The sequence below is a fragment of the Anomaloglossus baeobatrachus genome, chromosome 6 (assembly GCF_048569485.1).
Source record: "Anomaloglossus baeobatrachus isolate aAnoBae1 chromosome 6, aAnoBae1.hap1, whole genome shotgun sequence".
NCBI classification, from domain to species: Eukaryota; Metazoa; Chordata; class Amphibia; order Anura; family Aromobatidae; genus Anomaloglossus; species Anomaloglossus baeobatrachus.
In genome coordinates this window covers 24,593,774-24,614,839 of record NC_134358.1, presented here as the reverse complement: position 1 = coordinate 24,614,839, position 21,066 = coordinate 24,593,774, and positions in this window count along the sequence as shown.

Sequence of the window (21,066 nt, the reverse complement as noted above, 5' to 3'; positions counted from 1 at the left end):
ATTGTGCCGGGGACGTGTCCACCATTGTGCCGGGGGACGTGTCCACCATTGTGCCGGGGGACGTGTCCACCATTGTGCCGGGGGACGTGTCCACCATTGTGCCGGGGGACGTGTCCACCATTGTGCCGGGGGAAGTGTCCACCATTGTGCCGGGGGAAGTGTCCACCATTGTGCCGGGGGAAGTGTCCACCATTGTGCCGGGGGACGTGTCCACCATTGTGCCGGGGGACGTGTCCATCATTGTGCCGGGGGACGTGTCCACCATTGTGCCGGGGTCGAGTGCACCATTGTGCCGGGAACACGTCCACCATTGTTCCGGGAACACGTCCACCATTGTGCCGGACACGTCCACCATTGTGCCGGGGACGCGTCCACCATTGTGCCGGGGACGCGTCCACCATTGTGCCGGGGACGCGTCCACCATTGTGCCGGGGACGCGTCCACCATTGTGCCGGGGACGCGTCCACCATTGTGCCGGGGACGCGTCCACCATTGTGCCGGGGACGCGTCCACCATTGTGCCGGGGACGCGTCCACCAGTGTGCCGGGGACGCGTCCATTAGTGTGCCGGGGATGAGTACACCATTGTTCTGGGAACACGTCCACCATTGTTCCGGGAACACGTCCACCATTGTTCCGGGAACACGTCCACCATTGTGCCGGGACACGTCCACCATTGTGCCGGGGACATGTCCACCATTGTGCCGGGGACGCGTCCACCATTGTGCCGGGGACGCGTCCACCATTGTGCCGGGGACGCGTCCACCATTGTGCCGGGGACGCGTCCACCATTGTGCCGGGGACGCGTCCACCATTGTGCCGGGGACGCGTCCACCATTGTGCCGGGGACGCGTCCACCAATGTGCCGGGGACGCGTCCATTAGTGTGCCGGGCATGAGTACACCATTGTTCCGGGAACATGTCCACCATTGTGCCGGGGACACGTCCACCATTGTGCCGGGGACACGTCAACCATTGTGCCAGGGACACGTCCACCATTGTGCCGGGGACGTGTCCACCATTGTGCCGGGGACGTGTCCCCCATTGTGCCGGGGACGTGTCCCCCATTGTGCCGGGGACGTGTCCCCCATTGTGCCGGGGACGAGTCCACCATTGTTCCGGGGACAAGTTCACCATTGTCTAGGGGACGAGTCCACCATTGTGCCGGGAACGAGTCCACCATTGTCCCGGGGCCATGTCCACCATTAAGTTGTGGCTGTGTCTACCATTGTGGCGGGGATGCTTCCACCATTGTGCTGGGGACGTGTCCACCATTGTGCAGGGGATGCTTCCACCGTTGTGGTGGGGACGTGTCCATCATTGTGCTGAAGCCGTGAAAACCACTTTGTTGGGGCCATGTCACTATTGTGCCGGCACAGTGTCCATCATGGTGTAGCATCCACCCTCCTTTTTACACCAGTCTGTAAGTTTCTGGGCACCGAGGAGACAATTGCTGGGGTTTTGGGAGAGGAACGTTATCCCGTTCTTGTTTCATGTCGGATTCTCGTTGCTCCACAGTTCGGGGTCTTTTTTGGATTTTCTTATAGTGTAAGGTCTGAACTGCAGGCGGTCAGTTCATCACCTAAACTCTTCTTCTGCTGAGCCATGCCGTAGTGATGGGGACAGTGTGTGGTTTACCATGGTCTTGCTGAAATATGCAAGGTCTTCCCTGAAACAGACATTGTCTGGAGGGAGCAGATGTTGTTCTGACACCTCTATATAAAGCTCAGCTGTAGAACTGAAGACAGAACTGAAGAGTTCTGAGACAGAACTCGATGCAGAACTGTGGGCTGATCACAAGCTGGATGATTCCTTGAACCTCGAGCATGCAGGATGCACTGATCTTTGGCCCAGAATGTTGGCAGCATTTCTAGATTGTCCTATTTGTTTTTTTCTTTCCTGATGGAGCTTTATTTGTAGTTTTGGATTGTATGGTGACCTGTGCTCACAGAAAATGATTTCTGGACACATTACTGAGCCCATGTGGTGAACTGCATGATCTAATCATGTCTGTCTTTACTGCAGAGCCACTTGAGGGTTATGGGGTATGTACCGAAGGAAAAGGGGCTCCTTGGTTGACCCTAACACTGGGACCCCTGCGCTGTCCCTTATCTCGAAGGTAGGCTTGATGGTAGCCAGGTTCGAGCCCCCAGCATGATCCTGTCTCCTGTCCGAGCCCTGATACTACTCCCCCTCACCGAGGGAGCAGGCCGGAAGCCCAATAACGAAAACTCCACATATTGGCACAGACAAGGGTAAACAAAAGCGCACTGTGCGCACATAGCCTAAGAAGTCTTCCATCTTGCCAACCTACCCCATAGGTGTCACGGGATATGTACTGATGGAACAGGGGCTACTAGGCTTGACCCTAAGACTGGGGCCCCAGCACTGTCCCTTATCTCAAAGGTAGGCTTGATGGTAGCTAGGTTCGAGCCCCCAGCATGACCCTGTCTATTGTCCAAGCCCTGATACTACTCCCACCCAGGGAGCGGGTAACTAAAACCCCACAAATAGGCACAAACAAGGGTAAACAAAAAATTGTGCACACTGCACTCAAACACAAAGGAGGGACAATATGTGAACTGGGGAGTAAAGCAAAAAAGGTAGGAAACAAATGCACAACTGGAGGACTCACACACCATGCAGAACCGCAACTTGTAGATCTCCATAAATCTGAATAACCACAGGAACCGAGGTAGCAGAAGCTATATCCGGCACTCAGCCCCAGAATCTTATATAGGGTAACGGCGGCTGAGGATGGTAATCAGCAGCCTGAGCCTCCAGCAGATGATCACAAGCCAGCAAGAATTAATTCCTGCTGTACTGGAGAGCAGTGAAGCCAGAACCAGCCGACACCCATGACTGTGCAATTCGAGGAACCCAGCCTGTTTGTTGGACTCTGCAGTGTGAACAGAGTCCGACACTACCATGACACTCAGTGAGTGCAACGCCGAACACCACACAACAGTACCTCTCCATCTATGAGGGGCCTCTGGACCCTAAGAGACCATTGTTCCTGGTTTCTCAGGATGGTGATGATAAAAGCCCCTAACCAAGCGTTCTGCATGAATATTTGATGCTGGTACCCAAGTCCTCTCCTCCGGGCCATAGCTCCACCAGTGCACCAGGTATTGCAGAGAACAACGAACCAACCATTAACCAAAACCGGAGGTGGCGGGGCGGGAAAATAGGTCACCAAATCCACAAATCTCTTTAAAAGCTATTTGTGGAATATATTATGGATCTTAAAAACCGCCAATAACGCAACTGGAAAGCCAGTGGACTGATGATTGCCGAAATCTGAAAGGGACCGATTGAAACACGGTCCCAACTTCAGCAGTGGTACCTTAAGCTTGATGTTCCTAGTATAAAACCACACCCAATCACCAACACACAGGTCCAGACCTGGGACACGTCCGCGGTTAACCACACGCTTATATCTAGTCCCCATGCCAAGCAAATGTCACTGAACATTACTCCAAGTGGACGCCAGTACAGATCCTCCTCCGGTACCCCAGAGTGCCCCCTACGTAATGTACAAAATTGGGGATGTTGACCATAGACACAGAAAAGCAGCATACACTGGAGAACTCATGACGGTGATTGTTAACGGGAAACTCAGCCAGAGGAAGGAATGCCGTCCACTCCTACTGATTGTCAGAGACAAAGCAACTTAAATATTGTTCCAGATTTTGATTTATACGTTCCGTCTGACCATTAGATTGTGGGTAGAAAGCAGATGACTGCAACAATTAATGCACAAGTGAGAGCAGGATGCCTTCCAAAAATTTGCGATGAATTGCGTACCCCTATCAGAGACAATCTCAGATGGAACACCATGGAGTCTGACAACCTCCCGTGTGAATACCTGGGTTAATGTCTTCGCATTAGGCAAATGTGACGCCCTGGCCGGGCCAGGTAGTCACAGATAGGACCCCGCATTACACCCTTCCCTCACAGGTAACACACAGCCAACCTTAAAACCCTAGTCACCCCCCCATAAGGGCTTGATAGACACACCAGGGGGCGGAACCAGGCGGTTGGAAGACGCCCACCTAGGAGTTTTAGACAGCCCGGGGTGGGGAAAAGTCAGAGAAGTCTAGAGTTCAAGTTGGAGAGGAGTGTGGGCTGGAGCTGTGTGCAGCTCCAGCAGAGGCGAAGACCCAAATTGAACAGATACCAGGATAGGACCCTGGTGCCTTTGTCTAGGAGGCAGACGGCGGTCTCCGTCTGCAGGAGCCGGGAAGATGGCTCAGTGGACCCGAGGTGGACCAGGACAGGGTAGTGGCCTGACGGTACCGACCCGGGGAACCGACTCGGAAACCGGAGCACACAGGGGGGTACTCAGACCCTGAAGCTAGGCCCAGAAGCAACTGGACTTAGTTAATAAACTGCGGCCAGGACTAGAGGTCCTGTCCCACCCAAAGTCCCGACTGAAGGCAACAGCCCACTGAGGGGGATAAAAGGCCACCATCACGGCTCAGAGATCCCACGGGCCAGCGTCTCCTTAGGCAACCACAAGCCGGGACTCCTGAAGTTGCAATCGCAGGCAGTCCACCATTCTAAACAGGTGCAGGAGAAAGACAGAGACCACCAGCCGGGTGGGGGAACCAAAACGCAGCCGGCTGCAGGCACTGACCACCATCACCTTGGTTTACCAGAGACTCGTGTGTTTTCTAATAGTGAGTACACCAGCACCCTGCGGTCGCCCATCTCCCTGCATCACCAAACCCCCAACGGGTCCCGGGGCCACCATCCCTGCCCACGGAGGGGTTAACAACTTGCTGCACAACATCTCCCCCGGGTGCCCCGCAACTGCAGCGGTGGTGTCCAATATCACCACTCACCGTGGGTGGCGTCACAAACTCCGTACGGCTCAGCCCGTACATTTACGTCCAACATCCACCATCCCATCACTATCCCTTTTCATTTGAAGTGATCGTGATGCCCCCAGGTCCGGAGACCCTCGAGCCACCCACAGAAGGGCCGGATCCAAGCAGCTCGGCTGCTGAGAGCGGGGCGGTACACAAAGAAGGCAAAGCAACAAAACAAAATAGGTCATTTTGGAGACTCTGTCAACCACAACTAAAATCACCATCTTACCAGTAGAAGAGGGCAGATCAGTAATGAAATCCATCGAGATATCTGTCCATGTTTTTCTAGGGATGGACAACAGTAGAAAACACCCAGATGTATGGGAGTGCTATGGCTTAGATCGCGCACAGAAGGTACAGGAGGACACATAGGAGACAACATTCCTACATATCTTAGGCCACCAAAAACAATGCAACAGGACGTCGAGAGAATCGTTCACTCCCGGATGACCAGCCAGAACTGACTCGTGGTGCTCCCCCAATACCTTAAGACAAAGGTTCACAGGAACCCATGGCTTGTTAGCAAGAACCACAGATGGTGGCTCGTCCTGAGCTTCAGCAATGTCAGACTCCACCTCAGTACTGAGAGTTGAAACTACAACAACTTTCTTCAGGATGGGCATGGGTTCCTCCTGGGGTTCCTCCTGGGGTTCTCCACCTGGAAAACACCTGGATAATTAATCCGCCTTGGTGTTCTTAGACCCAGGGCGGTAGGTGAGCTGTTGAGTCGGGGCGCCACATTGTCATCGCTAGGGTGCCAACCTCCGCGGTAAGGGTCACAAGGGACACATAGATACCCGGACTCCCAATTTTCAATTTATTTATTTTATAGCTGGTTTTCTACAGTTATTAATTAGTATCACTTATGTTTGAAGCAATTTACTAACCCTGAACCAAGGTTTTTCGAATTGGGGTTGTAGATATGAAACTGCGAGATACAGATAGATAGAAAAAAACAGGCATCCCTGCACCCTGAATATGGGGGCGGGCGGAGCGACTTATTGACCATCTCAGTGGGAGTTTTCTGCTTTTCTCAGGCATAGCATGGTGTGTTCTATTTAATGGGACTGTGTCTTTAAGAGATCATCCCCCCAATCAGGATATGCAGGTATGCAGGATATGCAGAGTATGCAGGGCTTTGAAATGTTTTCCATTCACACCTCTGGATTGTCTTTCCCTACATTCCAGATAAATTAGCATTTTAATTTATATTGAAATGAGGTGGTAATTAAAGTGAAGCTGCCAGGTGGGCTGATGCTATTACCCTGTAGATATGGAGTTCATTTGCAAGTTAATAGTGTTAGGAAGGTGTTTGGCCACATTCCTGATGTGCAAAATCTTAGAGAAAATGAACTTAACCATGCCCCGACACTGACTGACAGCAGTGGTGACTATAACCATATCGCGGGACTACCTGACAGCGGCAACTGTAAGCACGCCCCGACACTGACTGACAGTGTCGCGGGCGGAGGAGGGGACGCCGCGTTCTCCCTCTGCTCGGGTCCGGCGGGCACTGCGGCCTGCTGCTGCCGCTGCTCTGCGGCCTGCCGCTGCTCGGTGGCTCGAGCGATGGGCCGGATCCCGGGGACTCGAGCGGCGCTCCTCGCCCGTGAGTGAAAGGGGGTTTTTGGGTGTGGGGATTGTTTATTGTCCGTGACGCCACCCACGGTTGTGGTGATTTGTTGACACCACCGCTGCTCTGTATGGGGATCCCGGGAGGAATGGTATGGAGCAGCCAGTTGTTGTGTTGCCCCTCCGTGGGTAGGGGTTGGTGATCCCGGGGCCCAGTGATGAGGTGGGAGATGCAGGGCTTGGTGAGGTGCAGGGACGCGGGGGCAGCGCTGTGCCTTGCGGCACTGTGGTACTCACTCAGCCTGAGACGATGACACAGTTCTCGGTAAAACACACGGCTGGAAAGACGGCTCCCACGGACGGCTGCACTTGCTTTCCCCAGTAGGTGACGGTGACGGTCCCTCTGTCCTGCACCTATGTTGATAATGGTTGCGATGGGTTCCCACCGGTAACCCGCTCCCCGGCTTGGATGTGGGCCGGAGGAGCCCTACTTTGCCCGCAGACGCTGGCCCTGAGAAACTGGTGCCCTGGCAGTGGCGGTGTCTCTCTGTAACGGTCGGACTGTTGCCTTCAATCAGGACTTGGTTGTTTGGAGACAGACGTCCCCTTCACTGACGGATTTGGCAAATTCACGGCGACTCCTAACCTTGCCGGGATCCGAGAGGCCCCTGCCCTGGTGCTGACTGTTCTTCGTATACTGCTCCAGACCGCCGGGCCACTACCCGTCCGCGGTCCTTCCAGCAACCTCCGAGCAGTCCCCCTCCAGACTATCACCGCCGTCTGCTGACCTTGCTGTCACTGTCCGGGCACACAGCCGGACCAACTTCAGGCTTTACTACTCTCACTTTTACTCCTTTTCTGTTACTTCAGCTTTTCTCTTTAGCTCCACTACTACTTCCTTCTACTTTACTCCCCTAACCTCTTCTGCCTGGTTTCTCCCACCTCCAGGGCTGTGAACTCCTCGGTGGGCGGAGCCAACCACCTGGCCCACCCCCTGGTGTGAACACCAGCCCCTGGAGGAAGGCAACAAGGATTTTGGTAGCCTTGGTGTTCCTAACTGGGGTGTAGGGTGTGGTGGTGTTGTGACCTGTGACCCCTGGCTTGCCCAGGGCGTCACATTCCCCCTTAGCAAAATGCAGACCATCCGCGGGCTGCCCGTCCAACACCGGTTTTATTTTCTGAAATTATATAAAAAGAATAACACACATACAATTTATGACAACATCCCACAGCGGCAGGCACATTTCTTAAACGTTACTAACGGTTTACGGTTACGGTTTCCGCTCTCTCCCACCCAAGCAACCTGGCCCTGATGCTGCCCCTAAAACCCAGGCAGCACCCCTTGACCCAAGTCCAGCACAAGTCACCCGAGCGGGATCTGTCCTTCCCCTCCAGAGGGTAGCCACCGGTTCCTGTGGTGGCTGGGCCCCAGCCTGCTCTGCTGAGGGCCCTCCCTCCAACCTGCCTCTCCGGAGGCGGCAACTGCGGTAACGGTAAAATAACTTATTTACATGCCACTAACGTTTGTGGTTGCCCTGCAAGTTCACGGGCTTGTCCATGGAAAGTCCTCCATGCAAAACTTTTTAAACGGTCCCCACAGGGACAACGGTATCGGCAACGGCCGGTTTTCTCAATCACGGTTAGACAATCAGGTTACTTTTCGGTTTCATCTTCTCTTATCATTTTTCAACTTTTTCAAACAAACACACTGACTGGTGGTCCCAACGGGGACTGGACAACGGTGCTCCGCTGCCCTTTTGCGACTCAACAGTCCATTCTCACTCGTGGGGCTCTAGTGCCACCTTCACATGGTGCACCGCTCTGGACCCCAATGGTAGCTTGCTGCAGGCGATCTTCTTCCATATACATGCGGGCATGCACATCCGCTCTACACCCCTCTCGGGCATCGATCTCCCTGCGCATCTGCTGTTGCCGCCGCTCCCAGCCGGGAGCACTTTCTGTTTGCTCCGGTTCAGCGTGTGCGGGGGACGGACCCAGCCAGAGTCCCTCCGTGTCGGCTACGACCGGCACCTTCAGTAATGAGGGACCCCGCTGTGACATGGCCTGCTCTGCCTCCTGGCAGCTGCATCCCCGCCGTGCCTCCGGTGCATATTGCCTGACGGCCTCAGCCTTCGGCTTCTTCCATGGAAGCGGATCAGGGCGGTCACGAGCTTCTGCTGCAGGTAGGTCCGCTGGGGCGGATTGGCAGGGTACCGCTACCGATGGTGGTGGTAGCGGGCCTACTGGCGGGGCAGCAGCAGCCAACACGGGTAGCGGGGGAGGTAGCAGGGCGAGCGGGTATGGACCGGGTCCATCAGCCGCGATGACCGACCCACTAGGGGTACAGGGGCGTAGGTCACTTACCCTCCCTTCCAAGACTCCCTCCACCTCGCGTCTCCGTATGGCCGCCACCACTTCCGCCATGTCGGCCTCCCACTCCTCCATGAGGAGCTGCAGCTTGACCTGCAGACGGCTGTTTAGCTGGACGGTCCGGACTTCCACCCACGCTGCGGGGACAAGCGCGGGGACCACGGTGTTGTTGGTCGGACTCAGCATCTTTAGCAGCGGCCCCTTCCAGGAACCAGTCAATGGCCACAGGGTCCTGGCGTCCCTGCTTCTATAGCCGCGCTCACATGCAGCTCGCCGCCATTCCGTCTCCTTCAGCCTCTTTCCGCCCCCCCCTCTATTGGGGCGGGGTTTTGGCCTTCGCGCCTCTGCTACTCGAGAAGACGCTCAAGCGGGAACTTTTTGCGCCAAAGATGGCGACTTCCGAAATTTTTCAGCCGGATACCTCCGGCGGTCACAAGGCGCACCTCTACCCAACGGCAGAGCGGTAAGATCCTGTTCGTGACGCCAAGTTGTCGCGGGCGGAGGAGGGGACACCGCGCTCTCCCTCTGCTCGGGTCCGGCGGGCACTGCGGCCTGCTGCTGCCGCTGCTCTGCGGCCTGCCGCTGCTCGGTGGCTCGAGCGATGGGCCGGATCCCGGGGACTCGAGCGGCGCTCCTCGCCCGTGAGTGAAAGGGGGTTTTTGGGTGTGGGGATTGTTTATTGTCCGTGACGCCACCCACGGTTGTGGTGATTTTTTTACACCACCGCTGCTCTGTATGGGGATCCCGGGAGGAATGGTATGGAGCAGCCAGTTGTTGTGTTGCCCCTCCGTGGGTAGGGGTTGGTGATCCCGGGGCCCAGTGATGAGGTGGGAGATGCAGGGCTTGGTGGGCGCAGGGACGCGGGGGCAGCGCTGTGCCTTGCGGCACTGTGGTACTCACTCAGCCTGAGACGATGACACAGTTCTCGGTAAAATACACGGCTGGAAAGACGGCTCCCACGGACGGCTGCACTTGCTTTCCCCAGTAGGTGACGGTGACGATCCCTCTGTCCTGCACCTATGTTGATAATGGTTGCGATGGGTTCCCACCGGTAACCCGCTCCCCGGCTTGGATATGGGGCGGAGGCGCCCTACTTTGCCCGCAGACGCTGGCCCTGAGAAACTGGTGCCCTGGCGGTGGCGGTGTCTCTCCGTAACGGTCGGACTGTTGCCTTCAATCGGGACTTGGTTGTTTGGAGACAGACGTCCCCTTCACTGACGGATTTGGCAAATTCACGGCGACTCCTAGCCTTGCCGGGGTCCGAGAGGCCCCTGCCCTGGTGCTGACTGTTCTTCGTATACCGCTCCGGTACCGCCGGGCCACCACCCGTCCGCGGTCCTTCCAGCAACCTCCGAGCAGTCCCCCTCCAGACTATCACCGCCGTCTGCTGACCTTGCTGTCACTGTCCGGGCACACAGCCGGACCAACTTCAGGCTTTACTACTGTCACTTTTACTCCTTTTCTGTTACTTCAGCTTTCCTCTTTAGCTCCACTACTACTTCCTTCTACTTTACTCCCCTAACCTCTTCTGCCTGGTTTCTCCCGCCTCCAGGGCTGTGAACTCCTCGGTGGGCGGAGCCAACCACCTGGCCCACCCCCTGGTGTGAACACCAGCCCCTGGAGGAAGGCAACAAGGATTTTGGTAGCCTTGGTGTTCCTAACTGGGGTGTAGGGTGTGGTGGTGTTGTGACCTGTGACCCCTGGCTTGCCCAGGGCGTCACAACAGCAGTGACTGTAAGCATATCCCAGCACTGACTGATAGCAGCAACTGTAAGCACGCCCCGGCACCGACTGACAGCAGTGACTGTAAGCATGGCTCGGCACAAACTGACAGCAGCAATTGTAAGCATATCCCGGCACTGACTGACAGCAGCGACTGTAAGCACAACCCAGCACCGACTGACAGCAGTGACTGTCAGCATGATTCGGCACACACTGACAGCAGTGACTGTAAGCATACCCCGGCACTGACTGACAGCAGCGACTGTAAGCACACCCCAGCACCGACTGACAGCAGTGACTGTAAGCATGCCTCGGCACAGACTAACAACAGCTACTGTAAACATGCCCCGGCACTGACTGACAGCGGCAACTGTAAGCATGCCCCGGCACCAACTGACAGCAGTGACTGTAAGCATACCCCAGCACTAACTGACAGCAGCGACTGTAAGCATACCCCAGCACTGACTAACAGCAGCGACTGTAAGCACACCTCAGCACCGACTGACAGCAGCAACTGTAAGCACACCCCGGCACTGACTGATGGTGGTGACTGTAAGCACACATTGGCACTGACTGACAGCGGCGACTGTAAGTACACCCCGGCACCAACTGACAGCAGTGACTATAATCATGCCTTGGCACAGACTGACAACAGTGACTGTAAACATGCTCCAGTACTGACTGACAACAACAACTGTAAGCATCCCCCAGCACCAACTGACAGCAGTGACTGTAAGCATACCCCAGCACTGACTGACAGCGGCGACTGTAAGCACAACCCAGCACCGACTGATAGCAGTGACTGTAAGCATGCCTAGGTACAGACTGACAGCAGTGACTGTAAGCATACCCCGGCACTGACTGACAGCAGCGACTGTAAGCACACCCCATCACCGACTGACAACTGTGACTGTAAGCATGCCTCGGCACAGACTGACAACAGCTACTGTAAACATGCCCCGGCATGGACTGACAGCGACAACTGTAAGCATGCCCCGACACCAACTGACAGCAGTGACTGTAAGCATACCCCAGCACTGACTGACAGCAGCGACTGTAAGCACACCCCAGCACTGACTGACAGCAGCAACTGTAAGCACACCCCAGCACTATATGATGGTGATGACTGTATGCACACGTTGGCACTGACTGACAGCGGCGACTGCAAGTACGCCCCGGCACCAACTGACAGCAGTGACTGTAAGCATGCCTCGGCACAGACTGACAACAGTGACTGTAAACATGCCCCAGCACTGACTGACGGCAACAACTGTAAGTATGCTCCGGCACCACTGACAGCAGTGACTGTAAGCATACCCCCGCACTGACTGACAGCGGCGTCTGTAAGCACGCCTCGGCACCGAAGACAGCAGTGACTGTAAGCATGCCTCGGTACAGACTGACAACAGCGACTGTAAGCATATCCCAGCTGACTGACAGAAACAACTGTAAGTACGCCCCGGCACCAACTGACAGCAGTGACTGTAAACATACCCCAGTACTGACTGACAGCAGCAACTGTAAGCACACCACGGCACTGACTGACGGTGGTGACTGTAAGCACTTGTTGGCACTGACTGACAGCGGCAACTGTTAACACGCCAAGGCACCAACTGACAGCGGCGACTGTAAGTACATCCCGGCACTAACTGACAGCAGTGACTGTAAGCACACCCTGGCACTAACTAATAGCGGCGACTAACTGTAAGCACGCCTTGGCGCTGACTGACACCGGCGACTGTAAGCATGCCCCGGCACCGACAGACAGCAGCAATTGTAAGCATGCCCTAGCACTGACTGATGGTGATGACTGTATGCACACGTTGGCACTGACTGACAGCGGTGACTGCAAGTACACCCCGGCACCGACTGACAGCAGTGACTGTAAGCATGCCTCGGCACAGACTGATAACAGTGACTGTAAACATGCCCCAGCACTGACTGACGGCAACAACTGTAAGTATGCCCCGGCACCACTGACAGCAGTGACTGTAAGCATACCCCAGCACTGACTGACAGCGGCGGCTGTAAGCACGCCTCGGCACCGACTGACAGCAGTGACTGTAAGCATGCCTCGGCACAGACTGACAGCAGCGACTGTAAGCATATCCCAGCTGACTGACAGCAACAACTGTAAGTACGCCCCGGCACCAACTGACAGCAGTGACTGTAAACATACCCCGGCACTGACTGACAGCAGCAACTGTAAGCACATCCCGGCACTGACTGACGGTGGTGACTGTAAGCACTTGTTGGCACTGACTGACAGCGGCAACCGTTAACACGCCCCAGCACCAACTGACAGCAGTGACTGTAAGCACACCCTGGCACTAATGGCGGCGACTAACTGTAAGCACGCCCCGGCGCTGACTGACAGAGGCGACTGTAAGCATGCCCTGGCACTAACTGACATCAACGACTGTAATCACGCCCCAGCGGTGACTGTAAGCACACCCCAGAACTGACTGGCGGTGGTGACTGTAAGCGCTCCCCCGGCACTGACTTACAGCGGATGACTGTAAACACACCCTGGTACTGACTGACAGCAGTGGCTGTAAGCACGCCCAAGGACCAAATGAAAGCAGCGACTGTAAGCATGCCTTGGCACTTACGGCGGTGACTGTAAGCACGCCACATCACCAACTGACAGCGGCTATGTAAGCACGCCTCAGCACTGACTCACAGCGGTGACTGTAAGCACGCCCTGGCTCTGACTGACAGCAGTGACTGTAAGCATGCCACAACACTGACTGACAGCTGTGACTGTAAGCATGCCCCGGGACCAACTGACAGTGGCGACTATAAGCATGCCCTGGCACTGACTGATGGCTGTGACTGTAAGCACACCCAGGGATATACTGACAGCGGCAACCGTAAGCACGCCCCGACACCGACTGACAGAGGCGACTGTAAGCATGCCTCGGCACAGACTGACAACCGTGACTGTAAACATTCCCCAGCACTGACTTATGGCAACAACTGTAAGCATGCCCCGACACCACTGACAGCAGTGACTGTAAGCATTCCCCAGCACTGACTGACAGCGGCAACTGTAAGCATGCCTCTGCACCGACTGACAGCAGTGACTGTAAGCATATGCTAGCACTGACTGACAGCAACAACTGTAAGTACGCCCCGACACCAACTGACAGCAGTGACTGTAAGCATACCCCAGCACTGACTGGCAGCAGCAACTGTAAGCACACCCCGGCACTGACTGACAGCGGCAACCGTAAACATGCCCCAGCACCAACTGACAGCGGCAACTGTAAGTATATCCCGGCACTAACTGACAGCAGTGACTGTAAGCACACCCTGGCACTAACTAATGGCGGCGACTAACTGTAAGCACACCCCGGCGCTGACTGACAGCGGCGACTGTAAGCATGGTGCGGCACCGACTGACAGCAGCAATTGTAAGCATGCCCTAGCACTGACTGACGGCGGCGACTATAAGCACGCCCTGGTACTAACTGACATCAATGACTGTAATCACGCCCCAGCGGCGACTGTAAGCACACCCCAGAACTGACTGGCGGTGGTGACTGTAAGCGCTCCCCCGGCACTGACTTACAGCAGATGACTGTAAACACACCCTGGTACTGACTGACAGCAGTGATTGTAAGCACGCCCCACCACTGACTGACAGCAGTGGCTGTAAGCACACCCAAGGACCAACTGAAAGCAGCGACTGTAAGCATTCCCCGGCACTTAATGACGACGGTGACTGTAAGCACACCCCAGAACTGACTGGTGGCGACTAACTGTAAGCACACCCCGGCGCTGACTGACAGCGGCAACTGTAAGCATGGTGCGGCACCGACTGACAGCAGCAATTGTAAGCATGCCCTAGCACTGACTGATGGCGGCGACTATAAGCACGCCCTGGTACTAACTGACATCAATGACTGTAATCACGCCCCAGCGGCGACTGTAAGCACACCCCAGAACTGACTGGCGGTGGTGACTGTAAGCGCTCCCCCGGCACTGACTTACAGCGGATGACTGTAAACACACCCTGGTACTGACTGACAGCAGTGACTGTAAGCACGCCCCACCACTGACTGACAGCAGTGGCTGTAAGCACACCCAAGGACCAACTGAAAGCAGCGACTGTAAGCATTCCCTGGCACTTAATGACGGCGGTGACTGTAAGCACGCCACAGCACCAACCGACAGCGGCGATGTGAGCACGCCTCAGCACTGACTCACAGTGGTGACTGTAAGCACGCCCTGGCTCTGACTGACAGCAGTGACTGTAAGCATGCCCCACCAACCGACAGCGGCGATGTGAGCACGCCTTAGCACTGACTCACAGTGGTGACTGTAAGCACGCCCTGGCTCTGACTGACAGCAGTGACTGTAAGCATGCCCCACCACTGACTGGCAGCAGTGACGGTAAGCATGCCCCGGGACCAACTGACAGTGGCGACTATAAGCATGCCCTGGCACTGACTGATGGCTGTGACTGTAAGCACACCCCGGGATAGACTGACAGCGGCAACCGTAAGCACGCCCCGACACCGACTGACAGAGGCGACTGTAAGCATGCCCCTTATTTGGTCGCAGATTCTACTGTTGGGGTTCTATACTCTACCTTCAATGTATATTATTTCCTTCAAGAAGATATAAAATTAAAAAAAATTCCTTTTCACGTTTTCACCAAAAAACTAATGTGTAGTGTTTTCCTCTTTCTTGTAAGCATGCCCCGGCACCAACTGACAGCGGCAACTATAAGCATGCCCCAGAAATGACTGATTGTGGCGAATGTAAGCACTTCCTGGCACCAACTGACAGAGGCGACTGTAAGCATGCCGGGCACTGAATCACAGCGGTGACTGTAAGCATGCCCCACCACTGACTGACAGCAGTGACTGTAAGCACGCCATAGCAGCAACTGACAGAGGTGACTATAAGCATGCCCGGAACTGAATCACAGAGGTAACTGTAAGCATGCCCCACCACTGACTGACAGCAGTGACTGTAAACACGCCATGGCAGCAACTGACAGAGGTGACTGTAAGCATGCCTGGCACTGAATCACAGCGGTGACTGTAAGCATGCCCCACCACTGACTGACAACAGTGACTGTAAGCATGCCCCGGGACCAACTGACAGCGGCAACTGTAAGCATGCTCTGGCACTGACTGACGGTGGTGACTGTAAGCACACCCTAGCACCTACTCACAGTGGTGACTGTGAGCACGCCCCGACAATGACTGACGGCGGCAACCAACTGTAAGCACGCCCCGGCACCAACTGACAGCGGCAACTGTAAGAACGCCCAGGCAATGATTGACAGTTGTGACAGTAAGCACACCCCAGCACTGACTGACAGTGGCGACTGTAAGCACGCCCCGCCAGTGACTAATGGCGGTGACTGTAAGCACGCCCCGACACCAACTGACAAAATGGACTGTAAGCATGCCCTGGCACTGACAGCTGGTATTGACTGATGACAGCGACTGTAAGCACACCATGGTATTGACTGATGACAGCAACTGTAAGGACGGCCCAGCACTGACTGATGGTGGCAACTGTAAACATGCTCCCACACCAACTGATGGCTCACGACTGTAAGCAGACCCCCGCACCGGCTGACGACAGCGACTGTAAGCATGCCCCGCCACCGTCTGACAGCGGCGACTGTAAGCACACTCCAGCAACGACTGACATTGGCGACTGTAAGCACACATTGGCACTGACTGATAGTGGCAACTGAAAGCACACCCTTGTATTGACTGAAGGCAGTGACTATAAGCATGGCCCAGCACTGACTGATGGTGGCGACTGTAAGCACGCTCCCGCAGCAACTGATGGCCCGCAACTGTAAGTGTGCCGCCCTTGCAGCAGTCAGACTGCTTGGATCCAGGGATTTTGGCTGTGGCTCGAGGGTCCCCGGACCCGGGTCTCAGCGGCCACTCAATTAAAAGGGGGGTTATTTACAAGGGATAGTTTGTGAGGTCACCCGTGGTTTGCGGTAAGGGGAGTACCGCCGCTGCCGATGGGAGTACTCGGGGAGATGGAGTGGGGCAGTCAGATGGTGGTCCCTCCACGGGTAGGGGTACCCCGGGACTCTGCAGATAAGTGGTGGATACTGTTGTGCAGACTGTGCGGGCAGGCAGGACGCCGGGAGAGTAGTGTACTCACTCAGGTTGTGTAGACGTCGATGCAATCATTAAGCAGACTCTGACACAGGAGTAAAACAAGTCTCTGGGTGCCGCTGCCACTCGGGGGAGCTCGTCCGGGTGTCCGTCCCCTCTGGTATTGCTGATGGTCCGGAGCCTGTCTCCATGCACAATTGTGTAGATGTTCCTAAGTGACCCCTCGGCCTGAGGCTGTCGGGGTCCCGCTCCCTATATTGGTATAGTGGAGCTGTGCTCTCAATGGCTGACACTTGGGATCTCAGTTCGCCGCATAAGCTGGAAAGCCCTATCCCCCTCGTTGTGTTGATGCCTTGGGGAAAGTTCATAAAGAGACTATGCTCCACAGGTGAATTAGGTTGCATAAAGCTACTCCCTGATCTAGGATCCTGTACCCCGCCGTGCTCGGTACCGGTCCGGTTACTGGACTTGTTGGTGCTGACCGCTCTCCAAAACAAAGCCGGTTACACCTCCTCCAATACCCTCCTCCAATAGTCTCCGACTCCTCTGGTCTCAGACCACCGTCTGCGACCCAACCAAGGTCACACAGGGAGCTCCAACTCCCTCAGCTCCTCACTCTCTGAGGGCTACTTCTCAACTGATTATGTCCCTCCCACCAGTCTGCCTGACCCCTAGGTGGACGGCCCTATTCCAGCTAGACCACCCACTGGTGTGCCTGACAGGGTGTGGTGTGAGGTATGGCTTTGATTTCAATGCTGATGGGAGCAATACCACAGGTTAGGATCCCAGAACCATGGAGGACGGGTTCTGCACCATAAGAGAAAGGGGTGCAGTTCCCTGTGACACCCTGATATGGTCAGGGGCATCACATAAGGACATCCCCACACTAACTGACAGCAGCAACTGTAAGCAGGCTCAATACCAACTTACAGCGGCAACTATAAGCACGCCCTGGCAGCGGTTACTGTAAGCACGCCCTTGTACTGACTGACACCTGCAACTTTAAGCACACCCCAGCAGTGAATGATGACGGCGACTGTAAGCAAGCTCCACTACTGACTGTCAGCAACAACCATAAGCACTCCCTGGCACTGACTGAAAGCGGCAACTGAAAGCACACCCTGGCATTGACTAACGGTGGCGACTGTAAGCACAACCCCGCACTGACTGACAGCCCGTGACTGTAAGCACGCCCCCGCATCAACTGACGGCAGCAACTGTAAACACGCCCTGGCACTGACTGATAGCGACGACTGTAAGCACACCCTGGCAGGACTGAACGACTGACGGCGGCTGTAATCACACCTCGACCAGACAACATGCTATGACCAGACAACATGCGGTCTAAGGAACTCTCAATTGAGGTGAAGCAGAACATCCTGAGGCTGAAAAAAAAGAAAAAATCCATCAGAGAGATAGCAGACATGCTTGGAGTAGCAAAATCAACAGTCGGGTACATTCTGAGAAAAAAGGAATTGACTGGTGAGCTTGGGAACTCAAAAAGGCTTGGGCGTCCACGGATGACAACAGTGGTGGATGATCGCCGCATACTTTCTTTGGTGAAGAAGAACCCGTTCACAACATCAACTGAAGTCCAGAACACTCTCAGTGAAGTAGGTGTATCTGTCTCTAAGTCACCAGTAAAGAGAAGACTCCATGAAAGTAAATACAAAGGGTTCACATCTAGATGCAAACCATTCATCAATTCCAAAAATAGACAGGCCAGAGTTACATTTGCTGAAAAACACCTCATGAAGCCAGCTCAGGTCTGGAAAAGTATTCTATGGACAGATGAGACCAAGATCAACCTGTACCAGAATGATGGGAAGAAAAAAGTTTGGAGAATAAAGGGAACGGCACATGATCCAAGGCACACCACATCCTCTGTAAAACATGGTGGAGGCAACGTGATGGCATGGGCATGCATGGCTTTCAATGGCACTGGGTCACTTGTGTTTATTGATGACATAACAGCAGACAAGAGTAGCCGGATGAATTCTGAAGTGTACCGGGATATACTTTCAGCCCAGATTCAGCCAAATGCCGCAAAGTTGATCGGACGGCGCTTCATAGTACAGATGGACAATGACCCCAAGCATACAGCCAAAGCTACCCAGGAGTTCATGAGTGCAAAAAAGTGGAACATTCTGCAATGGCCAAGTCAATCACCAGATCTTAACCCAATTGAGCATGCATTTCACTTGCTCAAATACAGACTGAAGACGGAAAGACCCACAAACAAGCAAGACCTGAAGGCTGCGGCTGTAAAGGCCTGGCAAAGCATTAAGAAGGAGGAAACCCAGCGTTTGGTGATGTCCATGGGTTCCAGACTTAAGGCAGTGATTGCCTCCAAAGGATTCGCAACAAAATATTGAAAATAAAAATATTTTGTTTGGGTTTGGTTTATTTGTCCAATTACTTTTGACCTAAAATGTGGAGTGTTTGTAAAGAAATGTGACAATTCCTACAATTTCTATCAGATATTTTTGTTCAAACCTTCAAATTAAACGTTACAATCTGCACTTGAATTCTGTTGTAGAGGTTTCATTTCAAATCCAATGTGGTGGCATGCAGAGCCCAACTCGAGAAAATTGTGTCACTGTCCAAATATTTCTGGACCTAACTGTATAGGCACTGAGGGGGCACTATTACTTTATGAGCACACAAAGGAGGTGCTATTACTATATTAAGGCATGATGGGGGCACTACTATTACTATATAGAGGTACAGATGGGGCAATGTTATTATTTGTAGGCACTATTACTATATTAAGGTACAATCGGGGCACCAATACTATATGGAGGCATAGGAGAGGGCACTATTACTATATGGAGACACAGAAAGGGGACTATTATTGTATAAGAGCATAGAAATAAAGAAATAAATCTTCATTTTTATATAGCACTAACATATTCCGCAACGCTTCACATACATCAGGAATGCTGTCCCCATTGGGGCTCACAATCTAGAGTCCCTATCTGTATGATTTTGGAGTGTGGGAGGAAACCGGAAAACCCGGAGGAAACACACGCAAACACAGGGAGAACATACAAACTCCTTGCAGATGTTGTCCTTGGTAGGATTCAAACCCAGGACCCCAGCGCTGCAAGACTGTAGTGCTAACCACTGAGCCACCGTGCCACCCTGAGAAGAGGCACTATTACTATATGGAGCCATTTAAGGGGCGCAATTATAAGCCATTACAAAGGGGCCACTATTATTATATGGACGCACAAAGGGGGCACTGTTACTGTATGGAGGTAAACAGGGGGCAATATTACTATATGGAGCCATCGAGAGGACACTATTATATGGAGGCCCAGAGGGGGCAATATTACTATATGGAGGCACAAAGGAGACACTATTACTAGACACTATTACTATACAGAGGCACAGAGGGAGGCACCATTACCATATGGAGGCACATAAAAGCACTTATACTGTATGAAGGCACAGAGAGGGCACTATTATTATATGGAAGCATAATAGGAACACTATTACTATATGGAAGCATTATAGGAGCACTATTACTATATGGTGTCTCAGAGGAGGTGCTATTAGTATACTGAGGAATAGAGGGGGCACTATTACTATACTGAGGCAAAATGGAAATGATGTTACTATAATGAGGCACAGAGGGGCACTTACTATATGTAAGCACTATTTCTATATGGAAGCACAGAGAGGGTCTATTACTATTATGTGGAGGCACAAAGAAGAGGAAGATATCTGTAGCGCCCCTGAACTCTATTCTCTTTACAGCCCGAGGGCGTGCTGTGCTTCACCAAGGAGGAATGTAGCGCCCCTGAGCCACTCAGGGCACTACTATTTACTGCACCCTCACTAGGATGCAGGGCCTACCCCCTAGGACCTGGAACACCAGTGCCAGTCACACCTAAACACACCAAAATCCCAGTTGCCACTCCACACCAGGGGTCATTGGCTAGTCGGACACAAGGGGATGGCCACCTAGAGGGCAGAGCCAGAACAGAGGTACTAGACAACCTGGTGGGAGGGGACAGTAAGTCAGACAGTAGTGGAGAGTGAAAGATAAAAAGGTGTCTGAGAGCTGGGTCATGTACACGGTGACCCGGGGGCACAGGAGAGTGGTCGCCAGGGCAGGTACATCCGAGTACCGCTGGGACCAGAGCACAGACGGAGTACAGGGTCCTAGGTCAGGTGACAGTTTCAGATGGCCTGGCAAATACCTGCACGGTGAGGAGACCTTCACGGACCTCACTGACCCACAGATCCGGGGGCACCAGCAGTGAAGCAAGGATCAGGGTTCGGGACACAGACCAGCTCTACAGGGTCCACACTGCCCGCCGTAGGGACAAGGAGACTGCCACAAAACAAGGACAGTCGGGCCCCCAAACCGCTTCAAGCTACAGGGAACCAACCACACTGAGGGTGCCGGGGACAGAG